The sequence below is a fragment of the Lynx canadensis genome, chromosome B2 (genome assembly GCF_007474595.2).
Source record: "Lynx canadensis isolate LIC74 chromosome B2, mLynCan4.pri.v2, whole genome shotgun sequence".
Taxonomy (NCBI): Eukaryota; Metazoa; Chordata; class Mammalia; order Carnivora; family Felidae; genus Lynx; species Lynx canadensis.
Genome location: NC_044307.1, coordinates 103,033,316 through 103,049,206, shown reverse-complemented (window position 1 = coordinate 103,049,206; position 15,891 = coordinate 103,033,316). Strand labels below are relative to the sequence as shown.

At 42.2% G+C, this 15,891-nt stretch overlaps 1 long non-coding RNA gene across 1 annotated transcript in view; it reads left to right on the top strand.

Moving 5' to 3' along the window:
- LOC115514306 overlaps positions 1 to 15,891 on the top strand; it is a 56,255-nt gene that overhangs the window by 5,283 nt on the left and 35,081 nt on the right. The window lies entirely within an intron of this gene.

The following is a 15,891-nucleotide window of genomic DNA, read 5'->3' as shown; positions in this document are numbered from 1 at the left end:
CATCTAAAGGGCCTCCCCCAACACTCTCACAAGCCCCAGTGAGGCCCAACATTTTTGCTTTCTACTCTTCTATCTGAGCGTCCTCAGATCAGTCTTTATTTCCAAGACTTTATCATTTAGTGTTGTTTCTCAGGTTCTGTAGGAAATACATCCATTATCTCCCAAATTTGTTAACTTGATTTCATTCTCCCCAATTTCTTAACAACTCATTTTGTCTGAGAAAAAGCATTTGTAGTCTTCTTTGTCCCTTTGGTCTGACTCATCAGTGGAATCTCCCTGTCTTTCCTTGCCTCAGTGTTAGCCCTAATGTAAGCCCACCAGGAATTTTCATAACTTCTTGTGGACTCCGAGGTTTACAAAAAGTATTAGGCTTTACTTCCTCACTTCAGTGATCACTGAACTAACCCAACAAAGAACTCAAATTTTGAATGAATGGTTTCTTAACCAAAGAATGAATGATGCTATTTGCCCTCCAGAGAACTTATTCACCAGTTTCCCCCAGTGTCTCCTCCGTTCAGATCAATAACCCTCCAAACAGTTTCCTCTTTTCATCTTCCTCCTCTGCTACATCCCCACCACCAAATTTTCAGTCCTCTTAGCACTTTCCTTAGTCATGGGACCCTTCCCGAAGGTCACACTAAGAGGTTAATAGTGTTTCGGTGGGTTTCTCTGCCAAAGAGTCTTTAAAAAAACAACTGTACACTTTTTTAAATGGGAGGAGAAGTGAAGACCTTTCTTTACAAATTTTTTAAAATGTTTATTCATTTTTGAGAGAGAGACAGAGAGAGAGAGAGAGAGAGAGAGAGAGAGAGTGGGAGAGGGGCAAAGAGAGAGGGAGACACAGAATCCGAAGCAGGTTCCAGGCTCCGAGCTGTCAGCACAGAGCCTAATGTGGGGCTCGAACCCACAAACTGTGAGATCATGACCTGAACTGAAGTTGGACGCTTAACTGCCTGAGCCATCCAGGCTCCCCCAGAGAAGTAAAGACCTTTAAATGAGAACTGAAGTGAATGACCAATACTCTCCTTTTTTTTTTTTTTTTGAGTGTTTTTAAAAAGTGTTTATTTATTTATTTATTTATTTGAGAGAGAGAGAGCACGAGTGGGGGAGGTACAGAGAGAGAGAGGGAGACACAGAATCAGAAACAGGCTTCAGTCTCTGAGCTGTCAGCATAGAACCCGACGCGGGGCTCAAACTCCACAATGGCGAGATCATGACCTGAGCTGAAGTCTGACACTTGACTGACTGAGCCCCCCAGGTTCCCCAATGCTCTCCTTTTAAGTAGGAGAATTTTGTGCATGGAGGCATCTAGACGGGGAATGCGTGTAAGGATATTAGTGCTTTCCTATATGCATCCAATCTCCTGCACCCAGTGCCATATTGTTTTTATTGGTTGGGCCAGGTATTTCTTCTGTGCTTCTGACAGCTCTCTTCATCTGAAAACTCAAGTAATCACCATGCCCCAAGCAGGGGGAATCATCGTCTCTGTTCAGTCCTATCTCCCCTCCTAGCACTCCCTAAAGATCTGTTTTTGGGTTTTGTAGACAGAGCCCTTGACCCTGCATTGCATAATTGGCCTGGAGGGAGAGATGTTCTCTCCCCTTCACATAACCTTGTTCTCTTCTAGCGAAACAGCTTTGTGAGATTACACACACTTGAGGGAGAACAACATTACTGAGGAGACAATATTTAGTTGTTCCCTCAAAATCCAATGGGCAGTGATCCAAACACATTTGGGAAAATAGAAGTAACTTGTTACAAGCCAGCCAACCAGTGGTCTAAATTCTTTCACTTGATGATTTGGTTATGAGTACTTATTTCAATTGCCTTGAGACCAATCATGTTATTAATGGGCTGTTTAGGATTTTAACAAGATTATTTAGAGACTCAAAACCTTTCTGAGCTCATTTACCAGATGAGTTCTACCGTGATGGGCAAACTGTAAGGTCAGTGATCCCAAAGTAAGGTGCACATATCCCTTGATTTATTGAGGTGTGGGGGGGGGGAGAAATAATTAAAATAAATAAATAAACGTGTCTTCAAATATCATCTTAAATATCATTTGTAAATATGCTTTTTTGTGAATGCTTTATTCATAATATATCAGTTGGCAACACAGTTTTGTAATTCATAGGTAAAACACATATTGGGGTACATGCTTAATTTATTTTAACTGATAAGGAGGCGGGATCAAATAAGGTGAAAGCCTACTGATTAGGTAGCGTCTTGCCTATAATACCCAGCCCCTCCAATGCCCGCCTTGTACAATGATGGCTTCTGTAAGACACTATCTCTCATGTAAGCAACATACCACAGAAAATCTGAAGTTTTCCTCTGAATCCCAACCACCTGGAGAGTCTAGTATTAGTTTAGATAAAGTTAATGGCAGCTCTTGAAAAAAAAAAAAAACCAACACATTTATTTTTAGGCCAGAGCACTTGCCTTTTTGCATAATCCTTCAGCATCGTGGCAGTCAGACATCCCTCCTGGATACAGCTGCAAGTGCTCACAAGTAGGGGTTAGAGAAAGCCAGAAGAAGGGAAGTCAGGGACAGGAGCTTGTTCGGATTACCTGTGGTCCAACCTCTCTGGGAGAGAAAAATTGGAGCCTGTTTTCCTCTGGACATCAGAAGAGAGAGGACCCCTGTGACGGAGAAGGTTGCCTGCTTTGAATTGGCCAGAGAGGGTGTTAAAGGCACAATTCCTGCTTGTCTGTTTCTCCAGAAGTTTGGTAACTAAGGGACTCCAGGTGGAGGGAAGGAAAGAAATAGAAGTTGTGTTTTTCCCCCTCCCGCTGCATCAGCCTGCTTCAGCCTGCAGAGGAAAGCACACCCCAGCTTTGAAAACCTGTGTGTCTGTTTTCAAATGCAAGGAGGGCTGTGTCACTGCTCTGTCACAGCTCCACACGCAGCATTCTCACCCAGGCCTAGGTGGCCCTGGGCAGCCCCTGCAGACGTGCTCCCCGTGGCTGCCTGATGCTAAGTGCCTGCCTGAGCCTCAGTGCTTTAAATCACGTGGTACACAGTCTTGGATGGGTTGCTCATTCTTCCTAATGGTAAGTGGGGCAATGATACCTCCCCACAGTGTTGGGTATTTTGTGTGCCATATAATTTAAGCATTATAGGTGCTAATTCTCTTTCCTAATTTTTATCCCCTCTCCTGGTCACTTTAACCTACCACCTGCACAGCGTCCCTTGACTACCTCTCTTCCCATTAGGATCTTACCGTTTTGGGCATCACTGATCCGGACACTTTCTGTGCGTCTCTTTCCATGTAAATCCCCCCCACTCCCCGCCCCCCGCCCTTAGATTTTTTTTTTTTTCCTCACCAGTGTTTTACCAAGAATTGCTCATGAAGCACTAGTTGTACAGGATTAACAGGCGTCACATGAAAAATAAAAAGGGGAGGGGGCATGGCTCTGAGGCCTTCAGGAACTTTGGGATATGTTAGATCTGACCAAGGTGCTGTGTTTCTCCAACAAGGTGGGTGGGGTACGGAAGACATTGCTCTGCAGAGTTGCCCGAACTCTTTACTTTGGAGCATAAAACCTTCCCTCTCCAGGGTAGCTCATGGGTCTGGAGTTCTGTGGTGCACACTTGAAGAAATATTATTCTATACTTACGCTACTGGCATTAGAAAGAGGCTTCCAGTCTCTCAGTTTTTCCCACCCGAAGACCTACTGTTTCCTGACATCAGTTGAAGACTAGTTAACTCTAGTTTCATTTCATTATTCCAACATAAGTTCCTTAATCACAAACCACCAACATAAGACCATATCCAACACCCCCTCCTCGGACTAGGAGAATTTGAAACAAATCTTCCCCTCTGCCTCATCCCCGCATCGCGCTTCTACTTTTGCTACCTGTAAGATATTAACGAAAGTAGAGAACAATACTCAGGGTAGATAAGAGATCAATTTTCCTATCGCCTTTCATTAAGTTCCTAGGATTTTATATCTGCAGTAGGTAATTTTAACTTTCTATGCTTTTGATCACAAAATAGCTCTTTGTTCAAGCCAAACATTTTTAAAAACATCAAAGACCGTGCAGAAAAATATAACAGTAAGTGTATTTACAGTAGATACGCCGTAGCTTATAGCAACAAAGGAGAAAGTATAGCACATTTGCTGAAACCACAGGGAGTGTGTTTGTGGTGTCTGTCTCTCACGTACTTCTAGAATACGAACGCTGGTGTTGAGCAACTTAACCCCTTCTTTGCAAAGTTTGCTGGTGTTTCCGGATGAGGAGGATGTCTGTTACTCAAGCATTAATTAGCAAGCTGGTTGCCTGTCAGGACAAACCCAGGGGTGGCGTTATTTGCATTTTGCTGATCAATGCCTCTTTGGGGCTGTAAAGATTCAGACCCAAGGAATGACTCAGAAAGCCAAGGGCCCATGTCGTGTTAGTCTGGTCTTGGCCACACAGCCGACCCACTTTGCCCTGAAACTCACCTAGCTTTCAGTTTTCCTCTCTTACCGTGTCATAGGTGAAACTGTTGGCAATTCAGAGTCCTCACCCCAGCTTCTCAGTCTTTCTACCTTTAGTTCTCTTGCTTGATCAGGGGCCGAGGACAACTCCATAATGAGTCATAGGCCCTACATCCTGGCAAATAATCATTTTCCCACAGTAAGTGATGATTTATGCTGGGAAGGGGCAAAAAATGTTGAGTGGTTGTTTTTTGTTTTTTGTTTTTTGTTTTCCCATCCAGCCTTTCTGCTAACAGAGGGTTGGCTAGGAATGTTCTGGCTCCATTTGCAAGGCCATCTAAAACACGTTTAAAAGCGTTTTTGCTTTTTAAGCATGGGCTCCCCACATGTATGTTATCCACAGAGAACTGGAATATGATAATCCCATCACATACTCTGTTAAAAAAGAAACGCAACTTTGAAACTTCCTTCTTTTGGCATGTGAGGACGAGGAACGCCCCACAGCAGTTGAGAACTGGAGAGGCCCCCCACACGGCCCCATTTCATAGATGACAACACTGAGAGACTCAGAGAAGTTACATGAGTTGTCCATTTCCACAAAAAAGCCGGTTAGTGACAGACACACCAATGAGCGGATTTTAAACTACTATCTTACCTAAGATTAAGCTTACTTGTACCATGTCATAAGGGAAAATGTAGGTAGAAAGAAGATTGTGATTTGTACAGTGAGTCACCTGAATTAGTGGCAGAAGGGTCCAGGGGAAAAGCATGATCTCTGGTATCAGATGAGCCTCGGTTTGAATCCTGGCCCTGGAAATGCGTGATGTTGGCTAATTTCCTACTTACTTTCTCCGAGTGTGTTTTTTCATCTTTATAGATGAGAATGGAGATAGATAATCATGTCGGTTTCCTGATATCTACTGAATGGACAAGAGAGAATGCATGCAGAGCTCGAGGAGCATAGTAGGCTGTCCATAAATGGAAGCTCTGGTGATTATTTAAGCCTGAGCTGTGGTTGCCCTTCCCCTCTGCTGTTCCCTTTCCAGGCGGCACTTGCTATAGAGTTCACCCTGTCTTAAAGCTCTGCCTTGTCAGACTCAGCGTGGCTCAGTTCGTTTTCTCAAGCCACTGCTGAATTTCTTTTCCTTTGTGATTTGCATCTGAGTTGTCTCATTTCCCTGAAACGCTGTCACAAGCCAGGAGGCTGTTGCAGAACATGATCTGAAACCTCACTGCTAAGGGAAAGTCCCTTCTGAAAGAAGCTTTCCTCCCCACACCCCCTTCTTGAATTTTTACACTTCTCTTTCACATCGCAGATGGACCTTCCCCTAATGTCCTGAGCGCAGTTTGAGTGCAGTGGGGAGGGGAGGGTCCAGACATCTTTTCTTCTGGCTTCTCCCTCGCCCCTGATTTTGTCACTGTGCTTCCAATTCCTTCAGGTTCCCCCAAAGGCCTTTGTTGTTGTTTTTCTTCTTTTTGGTCTCTCTGTGTCACCTGTCGCCTCTCACTAGAGCCAACTCTCAAAACCTCCAATGGAAATTTAGAGGCTTCTGTGGTTCATAGGGGGTTATTGAGGCTCTGCATTTTCTGTGTCCTCACTTCCTTTATAGCTCACAGGGATTTCCTAAGAAGCCTCTTTCTTCTCTGCCCAGTAACTTGGGCTGGCTCCCCTGCCCCACACGCCGGGAGGGAATTGCCAGTTAGGGGCATAGGCACTCTTTTTTTTTAAACACAGCTTCAGAAATACACAACTTGGAGCACCTGGGTGGCTCGTTTGGTTAAGTGTCCAACTCTTGATTTTGGAGCTGATAGCATGGAGCCTGCTTGGCTTTCTTTCTCTCCTCTTTCTTTCTCTCCCTCCCCCTGCTTGTGCCCCACCCCCCTCTCTCTCAAAAAAAGAAAAGAAAAGAAAAAAGAAAAAGAAAGAAAGAAAAAAAAAAGAAATGCATACCTTATGTTCATTCAGGTCTTCAAAGCAAAAAAAAAAAAAATCTCTCCAGTTATTCCTGCAACATTTTTCTTTATTTTAAATACTACGTACATATGATGATGAAATGTAGTCCATTTAATCAAATGGACTCACCCTTTTAACCCAAACGTGTGTGTGTGTGTGTGTGTGTGTGTGTGTGTGTATTTTCTCCCCAGTGGCCTCCTTTCTAGATATTTTGTCACCAAGGAATTTTTGCACTTGAGGATATGTTGCAACGCCAGTGAAATATCTGCAAAAATTTTTTAAAAATAGCAATTTGTGCTAACATTAAAAAAATACTTCAAATAACGTTAAACATCATACATGAATTTTTCAAAAAGAGAAAATATAGCTCCAGACTGATTTCATTTTCAAATATTAAATTTCTTTCTTTCTTTTTTATTCATTTACTATACATGTGTTATGATTGCTTAGGGTAGCCTTTAAAAATTTGTGCCATAAAAGTGAAACTCGATGTTGCCTCGAATTTTTTGCAGTGGGCCTGCCCACTTCTTTGACTTTATGTTCACTCTCCTCTCAGACCTACAATGTACTGAGTTAGGATGAAGTTAACATTCTCTTGCCCTGGGGATTGGTGCCCAGTGAGACGCTGGGATCAAACTCCCTTTTGGTCGTTTCTCTTCCTTTCGAGAGTGACAGAGAAAGTTTCCAGAGAAACAGAGAAATCTGTATTTCATTCATTTCACAAATGTGGATAGAATGCCCAGTGAGTATTGAGTATAAAACTATGTTGATTGGGACAAAATTTGTACAATAATTCTGGCATGTTGAAAATGTGAGTGAAAACCATGAATGAAACTTACATTTGGTTTTGTGATTCTGCAAGTGGCTCAGGGCCAATCAGAATAGAAAAATAATCTCTGCTGTTATGTTTTGGAAAAGGGGAGGAAGAGAATGTAGAGGTCATACAATAAAATGAGAAGGCATTGTAGGCCATAGGCTGATGGTGGGCTCGAATTTGGATTTGGAGGTGAGTAAAATAATGGACCCCCAAAATAAGACAGCTAACTCAATAACCAAAGAATCGAGAGCTTAGTATCTGGGAGCAGTAAACCAGTGGCTTTGTTCGTATGTAAGGAGTGTTTATTTATAATATAATTTATTGTCAAATTGGCTAACATACAGTGTGTAAAGAATGCTGTTGGTTTTTGGGGGTAGATTCCCATGGTTCATCGCTTACATGCAACACCCAGTGCTCATCCCAACAAATGCCCTTGTAAGGTGTGTTTAAACTGAATTAGCCAGAAAGATTCTCATGAAGAAGAGAGAGAGAAAGACAATTCTAACCGGTTTTCCCAAAAACTAAAATTTATTCTTTATGTAACTAAAAAGTCCCAGGCTGGATTTGGCTTTAGCTTTCAATGAAGGAAAGTGTTCCTACAAAAGTTTCTATAATTTTATCTTTTCCAGATTTCTGCTTAGTTTTCTTCCTTGTTGGCTTCCATCTCAGGGAGGCTTCTCCACATGGAGGCAGAGATGGTCAGTAGCAGCTGTGGCTTATGTTCTGTAAGTTTTGTAGCCCTGATGGAAAGTGGGTGCCTTTTAAACTTTCGGATTGGAACAGCTTGGGTCACAGGCCCACTGCTGGAGCCGGGTGGTGAGATTAGCCCCAACCAAATCGTATGGACTAAAAATGGTAAAGTTGTACTTTTTCCAAGGGAAAGAATGGGGCCTGTTATCAAGAGAGTGATGCCAGGCAAAAAAACACCAAGAATGACCACTACTCGGATTCCAAGTCTTTGATGCAAACTTCTATTTCTAGAAAATTTTTCTTAAGCACTTATGAACACAATACAATTCTGCTTAGGATTTCAGAAGGTCACAGAACTCCTGAAGTTAAATATCTGTGCCTTAGATTTCCACAGGCCCCAGCTTAAAAAACTGTCATCCACACTGTGAAATAACTGAGGGCAAACACCAACACTTTTTGGACAGGGTTATCTCTCGCACTTAGTAGAGAGCCTTGTACGTATTGAATACTTTGAATGAAGGACTCAATCAGTGAATCAGCGAAGCAATCAGTCAAATAGCACTTTTTCGTGATCTGCTGTGCTGTGGTATGCTATGTGTTTTATATAAGTTATCCTCATTCGTTTTTCTGACATTATTTTATGGACGAGGAAACTGAAGCTAAGCCAGGAATAAAGCAAGCTGGAATTGACAAGCATGAAAGGAGATCTGAAATTCAAGGGAAAAAAGCCTACCTCAGCAGGGTATTGGTCTGAGATGTCAAGAAATGTTGTGGGATTCACTGTTATGGCTCAGCTGGTCCTAGTTTCCAGCCACGGCCCTGGGGGCCACCACCTCTGAAGCCTTCCCAGGCCACTATGTGTTGGATGACCCCTGGGTACCACTTGTCTGCGGCCAAAAAGTTCTTGCTATTTTTTCTTTCTGGTAGCTTCCTAAAATAACACTTGGGTTTTTCATATTTTTAGCTTTCACTTCAGAACCTGCAGTCAAACTCAAAGTTTTTTGTTTTTGTTGCAGTTGAGATTTGTTTGCAATCCAATTATTAGATGCATTCAGCGCATATTTAGGAAACCCATCGATAATTGTTCCTATGAGGTCATACTCACTCATCATTGGAAGATCCTGGAGTCATCAATGTTGTTTTTCGAGAAGAATGCTATAAACCACAGGTCAGCCGTTAGAGTGCCAGCACATTGGACAGCCCATAACAGTGAATTTCCTCAACCTGTGAGTGCTGGATCAGCAGAGGAAAATACTGGAAAAAATTACCATGGGGTCCCAAAGTTTGGTGGATTTGGGAGGTCACGCATTTAGGGAGGGATTTTTGCTCTTTATTATTATTAGTAGTAGTATTATTAAGCTCAGGGCCCATGTGAACTGAGGACTCTGAAGGCACCAACAGAACAGAAATAGAGGGAGTTGTCCCACTCAGACACCAAGCTGAGAAGAATGGCATGATGGGCTCCATCTTTCAGCAACTTGTGTCATATGAGAAGGAGTGAATGACAACCGATAAGCAAGGTTCAACAAGGAGACTTATAGTTTATATTCTACTTAGTTACTAGTGAGTTGAGTCCATGTATATGTATCAAATGCTGATATATGTATATATAATATATGTTTATATAAATAGTCACAGACTTAAAGCATTTTTCATATTGCTAAAGACTTACTCCTCAGTGCCAGTATGAGGAGATATTTTACCTCCTTTCCCATTAATTTTGATCAGCTTGAATGAAGCTTCTTTCATTCAAAAAGGCATTGCCTTTTTCTCTCTCTCTGTGTAGCTTTATTAATCATATTGTTTGGGCTCTTGATAAAGGAAATAGGATACAGTGTACGTTTGCACTAACCATTCATTTCTTCAGCAAGGATTTCTATTTAAGACATTGTGCTAAGCAAGGGTGAGAAGGGACACAGAATGGTGATGAAGCAAAATGGGACAGGTGATTGAAGAACGCTCACTGTGAATGTTACCCGATGTGGCAAAAGGGTCCTCCCAGATATGTTTAAATTAAGGATCCTGAGATGGGGGGATTATTCTGGATTATCCTTGTAAGCCCAATGTAATCACAGGGTTCTTATCAGAGGGAGAGAGGAGATCAGAGTGAATGGTAGGAAATGTGAGGATGAGAAACAAGGTTGAAGTGATGCTCTTTGAAAATGGGGCCCCAAGCCAAGGGATACAGGCAACATTAGAAGTTAAAAAAGCCAAGGATACAGACCTCCCTCTGGAGCCTCCAGAAGGAGCACAGCCCCGCTAACACTTTGATTTAGACTTGTGCTCTCGAGGAATGCAAACTGGTGCAGCCGCTCTGGAAAACAGTGTGGAGGTTCCTCAAAAAATTAAAAATAGATCTACCCTATGACCCAGCAATAGCACTGCTAGGAATTTACCCAAGGGTTACAGGAGTGCTGATGCATAGGGGCACTTGTACCCCAATGTTTATAGCAGCACTCTCAACAACAGCCAAATTATGGAAACAGCCTAAATGCCCATCAACTGACAAATGGATAAAGAAGATGTGGTTTATATATACCATGGAATACTACTTGGCAATGAGAAAGAATGAAATCTGGCCATTTGTAGCAACATGGATGGAACTGGAGAGTGTTATGCTAAGTGAAATAAGTCAGGCAGAGAAAGACAGATATGATATGTTTTCACTCATATGTGGATCCTGAGAAACTTAACAGAAGACTAGGGGGGAGGGGAAGGGGGGAAAAAGTTACAGAGAGGGAAGGAGGCAAACCATAAGAGACTCTTTTTTTTTTTTTAAATTTTTTTTTTTCAACGTTTATTTATTTTTGGGACAGAGAGAGACAGAGCATGAACGGGGGAGGGGCAGAGAGAGAGGGAGACACAGAATCGGAAACAGGCTCCAGGCTCTGAGCCGTCGGCACAGAGCCCGACGCGGGGCTCGAACTCACGGACCGCGAGATCGTGACCTGGCTGAAGTCGGACGCTTAACCGACTGCGCCACCCAGGCGCCCCCATAAGAGACTCTTAAATACTGAGAACAAACTGAGGGTTGATGGGGGGAGGGGGGAGGGGAAAGTGGGTGATGGGCATTGAGGAGCGCACCTGTTGGGATGAGCACTGGGTGGTGTATGGAAACCAATTTGACAATAGAGAGTTGTGCTCTCTAGAATGGTAAAAGAATACGTTGCATTGTTTTAAATCACTATATTTGTTATTGCAGCAATAGGAAACCAATACACCACTTAGATTCACTGAGAGAAAATTCCAGTAGACATTTAATCCAGTATATATTTTTTAGATGTTTATTCATTTATTTTGAAAGAGAGGGGTGCCTGGGTGGCTCAGTCAGTTAGCATCCGACCTTGGCTCAGGTTATGATCTTGCAGTTTGTTGAGTTCAAGTCCCCCGTTGGGCTCTGTGCTGACAGCTTGGAGCCTGGAGCCTGCTTTGATTCTGTGTCTCCCTCTCTCTGTGTTCCTCCCCTGCTCGCACTCTGTCTCTCCCTCTCTCTCTCAAAAATAAATAAAGATTAAAAAAAGAGAAAAAAAAAAAAGAAAAGAAAGAGAGAGAACATGATCATGTGACGGGCTAAGGGAGAAGGAGAAAGAGAATCCCAAGCAGGCTCCACATTGTCAGCACAGATCCCGATGTGGGGCTTGATCTCACGAACTGTGAGATCACAACCTGAGCCGAAACCAAGAAGACACTTAACTGATTGAGCCATTAAATGTAAATATACATTTAATCCAGTATATTAATGTGTGAAATTTTGTGTCTAAACTATATGTATATATACATATATGGTAAATTCAATCAACTGCTTCTCTAGGTGCCAGCAGACAATATATTCTTATTAGTTTTCTTAAAAAAAGAAAAAAAGAAAAAGAAAAAAGAAAAATTCTGTAGCATTCTAAGTTTAGTAACAAATTAGAAGAGAGAATGGACAGGTTGGTGAAGACATGCTTAGGGAATCAGGGGAGTTTGGTTGGTATGGAAGGGCCTGGTGGTCTCTGTATTGGTTAGAAAGTCTAGGCCATGTTGTGGTAACAAACATCCCTAAATCTTAAAGCAACAGAAGTTTCTTTCTTATTCATGCTAAGTCTACTGCATGACTGGGTGACTCCCTAGGGTAACCTCCTTCCACATGATGAGTCAATGTCATGGCTTCATGTCAATATGGGCTTCCATGGTAGCCAAGTGAGGGCAGGAGAACACTGTAGGGTCTCATACCAGCCATCACATGATTCTGCTTGGAACGACACTCCTATCTCATTGGCCAAAGCAAGTCACATGAGTACATCCAATTTCAAGGACACAAAAAGTATAATACTCACCCATCTGAAGAGAGGAAAGCTAGCAGTGCTGGTAAGCAGCACTTACATCTACTCCATGACCCCAGGTTTGTAGGGTAGAGAAGAATTTTAAATAATTTCTGAATTTACATATATCTTTCCAGTTATAGTGATAACTTCCATGCTTAAGTCCAAGGTAGTATCTTCTTTCATAAAAATGTTTGTAAGTCCTGAATTGTTTCATTACTGTTGCAGACCCAGGTTTCGGTTTAACAGTTAATGCTGAGAAAGTACTATGAATAATGAAGCAAACTGATTTTGAATACTATATTCTTTTATTCCAAGGGGCTCAACAAAACCACCTACAGAGAGCAAGACAAAATGAATACAAGTAAGCTAATAATAAAGACAGCCTGCTGAATTAAGTATTTAGCAACATTTGTAAAGAAATGGAGTCATATCTAATTATTTCATTGTTGCTTACCTTTCCTCAGTCAGAGAGTCTTTGGCATGCAGTGCATTTCTACAGGCGTTCCATGGTGATTTAATATCAATTAATATCTACTTGCAGCAAAGTGTTGACAGTAAGTTTTTAAATTCAGAAGCTTGACACTTTGCAGTGTAATTGGGCATAAGTGAAAGTGCTTTCCAGGTTACCGCTAAATGCACCGCAGAAAGATGTGAAGTGAATTTTAACCCTTTGCCAAGAAGGCCAGCTAAACCTTGCTATTTTTACAGCAGATTGTTTCTAGAAGAGAAGACAGGAGAGCAACCAACCCGGTCTTTTTTAATCTACACGTTTACCTTGAGGTTTCCAAAACTCTGGAAAGGAATTTACTTTTTGAGTTTACACTGCTGGTGTATGTAAAAGCTTGGATTTAAATTCAGGTCTCCTGACTTGAGCTCTGGGTTTGTTTGACTCTGCCACATGTACAGCGAAATGTTGGGGGAACCAGAACGCTAGAGCCCTGGATAGTTCTAATAAGGCAGCACCTGGGTTCAGAAGCTAATGATTCAGAGTTAGGTTTGCTAACTCAGTGCTTACAAGACTTACTTTCCCTGTGTTCTTCCAGCGTCCATTAGCTATAATTTAAGATATGTTGGACTCAGGAATATGACAAAAGAATTGTGTTTCTTTATTTCTTTTGTTTTTCTTTGTTACAAGCTGACCAGTGTCCCCAGCACCCAGTAAGAAATGAGGCCCCTTGTTCCTGACAAGAGCGTTCTGCTTAAAGTGGCTTTCAAACGCCTCTTGGTGGAGTTACTATTTAATTTAGGCAGTTCATTTTCTTGGAAAAAATCAACAGATTCTGGGGGCTTTGCCAGCTAAGACCTTCACTTTAAATCACCTCCTTAAGCACAGTCTCCCTAATCCACTCAGGGCAAGATAGTGGATTTCTTTGCACCTTGCTCTTTAACTTTGACATGATTAATCACTCAATCATTGAATATGCTACTTCGTTTCTTGTCTTGCTCAGGGTCTAATTGCAAAGGAATTGAACCCAGAGTCCCTTTGAATTTACTGGGAGTGCCAGGTGGTCTGAGTAGACAAATAAGAAGTAAGCCGTCCTTAATGTAAATAATTCTGCCAAATATGAGGTCTGAATGACCATTGTTAGCCTGTATTTAATGTGCATAGAAAAACTGATATGCAACTTCCCAGAACACACCAGGAGTTCAGAATGTATTTATTATTGGTTCCATCTCAGTCCAGCCAATGAGTTGAAAAAAAAAAAAAAAAAAAAGCAATCCCCAGGGGATTAACTTAGCAGTTTCTAGACGCTCCCCCCCCAACCCCGCCCCATTCTATATGGCTCTCATGATGAAAGAGAATCTGCTCTCACTGGACACTAGAGGCATTTATATCAAGCTTCTATCTACAGTTTCTGCCTTACCCCAATTCATAAGGAAGTTGCCTTTTTCTGATGATTAAAACTGTCAGTAAGGTCAAGAAAGGGGAAAGCCTGTTTCTAGCTTTAAGTATAAGGTAAGATACATTTTTCTCTCCAGTATATCTCATTCACGTAGGGGAAGTGATTCCATGTAATATATTATCCAAGACCGTCATCAGCAAGTATTTTCTGAGTGCTAACTATGTGCCAAGCGTTGGGTCAGATGCTGGAGATAAAGCTTCAAACAAAATAGAATCTTTGTCTTGTGGGGGAGGTTAATAAGAGATTCGGGGAAAAAAAAGCCAAGGATAACACAGGTTGATAAATGCAATCCGAGGGAGAGTACGTATGCTCTGGGAATGCACTTCATCTGTACCTGAGGGGTAGAGAAAGCCTTCTTGGAAGAGGTGAAGTTAAAATGAAGGATAAGCAGGAATTGGAACAAAGCTGGGGACTAAGGCTGTGGGGGCAGTGTTATTTGCTGAGGAAACACTCAAAAATGAGCGACAGTATGGCACATCTCAGGTAGTAAAGACAGTTAGGTGGGCTAGAAAGAAAGTTAGTGTTGGGGCTGGGGTGGCAGGGCTGAGGTCCTGCAGGAGCTTGTGAGCCAAGCTAAGGAATCTTGCTTTATTGGGAAGAACAATGGGATTTATTGAAAGATTTTTAGGCATAGAGCGACATGATCAAATTTGTAGTTTAGAAAGGTCACTCCTGTTTCAGCATTAAGTCGCCTGGAGAGCTTAAGACCATGCATCTGTAGAAAGATCAGTTAGAACAGGACTTGAGTAATATGGTGAGAGATGCTGGCCCCTGAATAGACTAGCGACCAGCGAAGGAAAGAGGTATGTGATGGGTGGAGAGCTAACAGCCATTGATGATTGATGGTTAGACAGGCCAAGAGGAAAGTGTCTGGTTTAGGTCATTGGGTTGATGGTGATGCCATTTACAGGTGCCAGAAACAGGAGTAAGAGCAGGTTTGGAGAGGGAAGGTGGTAATTCTGATTTGGGTCATTTAGGGGGACATCCACACGGAGAGGTCCAGTAGGCAATTAGTTACATGGTTCTAACACTCAGAGGAGGGAGCTGATCTGCAGATAGAAATTGGCGGTCACAGCATGTAGATGACAATGAAAGATATCACCTGGGGTGATTGCTGAGAGAGGAGCACTGGGTACAATGCCGAGGAGCACCAACAACCAAGGGGTGGGCGATTGGCAGGACCCACCAAAGAGACTCGGAATGAAGAAAAATAGGGAGAAAGTCAGGAATGCCCATTCTGCAGAACCACAGAATCTAAGAAAAGTGAGTCAAAACTCAGCACAGGCCCGATTATTAACATATTTTACTGTAAGAAATCAAGATAAGCCAAGGGACTTTAGGAGTGAGAGTAATGGGAATAAAGAATAGACTTTGCTTTTAGTGTCTATAGGGGTGCGTGTGTGCATGTGTGCGTGTGCGTGCGTGTGCGTGTGTGTGCGTGTGTCTGTGTGTGTGTTCGGAATTTACAGAAGGAAACAGAGAATATGGGGAATATTGTCAGCAGATATTACTGATATTCTCTTAGATCAGTCAGATATGAATGTAGAGTCACTTAACCTATATTTGGTTAGAACTTATGTATAGAGCATTTTTGCTATGGTGGTGGAAGATGGACAAGAAGTATAAGCTGTATTTTCTCCCTGGAAACCTGTGATCTAGTTAGGGATGTATCACATGCACAGTAGCACCAGCATCAGGGGCAGCTTACGATGAGTACCAAGAGCTTATGTAGAAAATAAGATCTACAAGAATTTACAGGAAGGAGTTATTGATCTTCACCAGGAATGTGGAACAGAA